Consider the following 3,657-nt stretch of genomic DNA (forward strand, 5'->3'; position numbering starts at 1 on the left):
GCGCACAATTGACCAAGACAGCAAGAAAAATAAGTCAATATGTATTCCACGCATCTTTGACTGTGATGAAGACCTGGCAGAGTTTTATGAAAACTCTCCTTACAAGGATCTTCTCGACGTTCCCGGTAAGTTAGTTCCTAGATGTGTTTCTGGAACATTATCTTAATGTATGCATTTAATGTTAGTTATTCTGCAAAAGTCCTGCAAAGGCTTTTACAATATATATTTTACTTCATTTTACAATGCAATTTACACCGTTAAGTGAATTATTTCAGCATATTTTCAATGCCATAATAAAATTACTAACAAGAACTAAAAGCCACAGAGTGTGACCGGCCAGTATAACAAGCGTTTTCTAGATTGTGGATCACTAAGGCACCTCATCTGCATTATAACAGACTTGATGTACAGTGCATTCAAGTTTATATGTTTTGACTTCAGGGACCCTCCTTCAAGCAACAATGAAAGCTCCTGTGCGACAGCTCCCTTCAAGGCCAGCCCCATCACCATTTGGTGAACATGCCCCCCTGAGGAGAGTGACAAGTTGCCAGAAGCATGTCAGTCATGCAACGAATTCTACCTTAACTTTGTGGCAATTTCCAGAGATGCAATGGCATTGTTAGAAGCAGCCACAAAAAATCAAAACAGCCATTTATGGCACGCCTCGAGATAAGTGCGAATCACAGCGTCAAACATCAAAAGAGTGCCCAAGAGGCACAATACGCCAACAGAAAAGGCCGTGTTGTCACTTACAGCTCCTTCATTTCATGGAAGTGCTGCAACGCAGCATGGCTTGCGACATGAAGCCGTAGCTCGACGGCAATTCGAAGCTACACTTGATTTAAGAGTTTCATTACAAGGCATTCATGTTTGCGAGGATGAGCCATGGCTCTCAGCGAGACCTGATGGCATCATTGAATCACACAATGCGATCCTCGAGATCAAATGCCCGGTTAGCGAGGATTGTAGAAACTTGATTAACACAGGAAAGTATGATGTGGTTGATGACAATGGAACATATGTCCTTAAAGAAAATGGACCTAATGGCTATTATGGCCAAGTTCAGTTCACCATGCTGTGCGCCAAGAAGAGCCTTTGTTACCTTTATGTTTGGTCCTAAAAATGGGCCATAGTTGCAGAAGTGACTTTTAATGTAACATATGTACAAGAAACAATGAAAAGGCTACGAAAATTTTATTTTGGTAGCATGCTGCCTCGTCTTGCAACAATGGAAGCAGAAGGCAGACTTGACCTCTCAGTGTGCAAACAGATCTTAAATATATGATCTCAATGCATTCAGCCTTGTAGTTCGGAACAAAATCAATAAAAAGACTTCAATGCATGTTGCATGCAAATGTTCCTTCGCTACAACACTCTTGATCAGTCCTCAGTTGACGGATTGACTCTTTGGCCGCCAGCAGATTGCTCAGCTATTAGTGGCATTTTCAGATTGCAGAGGCCTGCACACACAAAGACCATTGTGTCAATAGTCCTTTTGCACTTGATGCTGAGAGCCGATTTGAAAATTCGGTAGGTTTTTATGCGGCTGATTGCCCTCTCAACATGCATCCGCAGAGACGCAATGCGCCGTGTTTGAGTCACTTCTTGCTCAGACAGTTGAAGTTTGCCTAAAAGCAAAAAAAAAAAAAGCAAAATCAGTATTATGCACTAGTTCTTTTGAACCTCAAAATTAAAAAGAAAACTCTTTATTACGGAAATATAGCAAACTGCAATTTGTCACCCAAAGATGAAAGACCAAAAACGCGTTACCGGCACAGCTGGAGTGAACGTTTTTTGATGCTTCGTGTCATGCAACTTTTCACTAAGCTGCTGTGCCCAATGAACAACTGTTGCCAAATAAGCAAACAGCCTTTGGAATCTGGCAATACATTTCTAGAAGGTACAAATTTAGTATCAGTATCAAGATTTCCTTTTCATCATTGGATAACCTCTGCAAGATTGTGCATCCTTACCTCGGGTGAATGCCGGGGTATTCAGCTTGACACCCTGGGCTTCCAGGTACGCGTCCAAGGTGAAGCCTCTGTCAGCCATAATGACATCCCCTAGAACAAGGTATTCCTGGACACCACATTCTTTAGCTATGTGTTTGTCAGAGGCACGACCCCCAGACGTACGAGACACAAACATTATGTATCCGCAAGGGGCAATAACAATCAAGAATTTAATTGTGTTATGTCCTTTGTATGGACTATATGTCTGAGCTCTTGCGCACTCTTTCTTGGGCCTTTCCAGGGCAACCTCAGTACAGTCTAAAATGCAGCGTGTATCTTCATAGCCATTCTCTATAAATGAATTTGGCATGATGCTTACAATCCTATCTTTAGGAAGCCATATCACATAATATTTCATGACCTTTTGCAGGCATTCTAGTGTGCAATTAAAGATTTTGCACACAGAGGAAACGGATATTCCAAACCTAAAGGAGAGATCTCTGTATAGCAGGCCAAGCCTGAGGCGCATAAGCGTCAATAGAAGGTGGTCCTCTAATGCTAGTCGTGATTGTGGCATTGGCATTTTTTCCAGAAAAGGCAATAGCTTTTGGAAAACTTGCTTAGACACCCCAGTATAAAAAGCTATGTCTTCATGTGTCATCTGAGATGCCATAAGCACTTGCTGTCGAAAGGTGTAGGTGTGGTCTGCAAGACAGGGGTCTTCCCACTGCACGCTGCAGTCTCTTGTGCAGACCTGGAAATGCACATATTTAAGATGCAGTGTATTAGTAAGTGAATCATTTCATATCGAGTGGGAGTGAAATAGAGAATGGTCACTTTTGTTTGAGGTCATGCAAGGAAAAGTCACATTTAGTGTGCATTAAGGCTTTAATAAAAAATACAGTTTCTGTTTTTGTTCCTCTGCTGCTTGTGTTCGTTGCGTCTGTAGAACTGGGTGCCTGCAAAATATGCTGTATTTCAAAAATGCAACTCTGTCCGAAACAGTTTATCATGCAAGATAAAAAATGTAATGCCTACTCACACAGTGAATGTGACCTTTCAGTGTCTGGATAGAACAAGCTGCAGGCATGCATCCTTCTTCAAGGTTGTAGGGCTCGTGGCGCGCCGCGCTTTCGAAGGCCGCGCCACTTCCCAATGCTCCCTGCGCGCGTGCCTGTTTCCCTCTCCCCGCTCGCGCGGGGATAACCGGTCCCGCGCGAGGGGGCTATAAAAGAAGGCACGCGCCGCCGCCTCGCCCTCTTCTTGGTCCCTGGCGCTTCCTGGTCCCTGGCTCGTCGCTCCCGCTTCCCTCCCGGCTCTCCACGGAAACGACCCGCAGCCACCCGGACGACAAGATCCCTGTGAGATTAAATATGTTTGTTATACGGCCCACTGTGTGTTTGTCGTGCGCATCCCTCGGGCAGAGGAATCGCCCACAAGGTACAGGGACGACTGGAAAAATATGTCCATTTTACTACTACAAGCCTAACATAGAATATGTAGAAACTTACATTGTCGTCTATAGTCTCTCCTTCCTGTCTTGGAGAAGAAGCTGTCTTATCTGCATACTGCTCAGGCAAGTGCATGACCTGAATAAATAAAGAAATGAACTGGAAAACTGGTTCACTATGCATGAAGAGTGTACTGAAGTTTAGCAGCTTACAGCATTAAGGTCAGAATGTGACAGGACGGACAAGTCAGGACT

General features: G+C 43.8%; 1 pseudogene; it reads right to left on the reverse strand.

The window, feature by feature from the left end:
- Positions 1-1,994: 1,994 nt before the first annotated feature.
- Positions 1,995-2,613, reverse strand: LOC146203467 (uncharacterized; annotated as a pseudogene).
- Between the last annotated feature and the right edge of the window lie 1,044 nt (positions 2,614-3,657).

This window comes from Amblyomma maculatum, chromosome 1, assembly GCF_055883805.1.
Source record: "Amblyomma maculatum isolate TAMU_Amacu chromosome 1, ASM5588380v1, whole genome shotgun sequence".
Taxonomy (NCBI): domain Eukaryota; kingdom Metazoa; phylum Arthropoda; class Arachnida; order Ixodida; family Ixodidae; genus Amblyomma; species Amblyomma maculatum.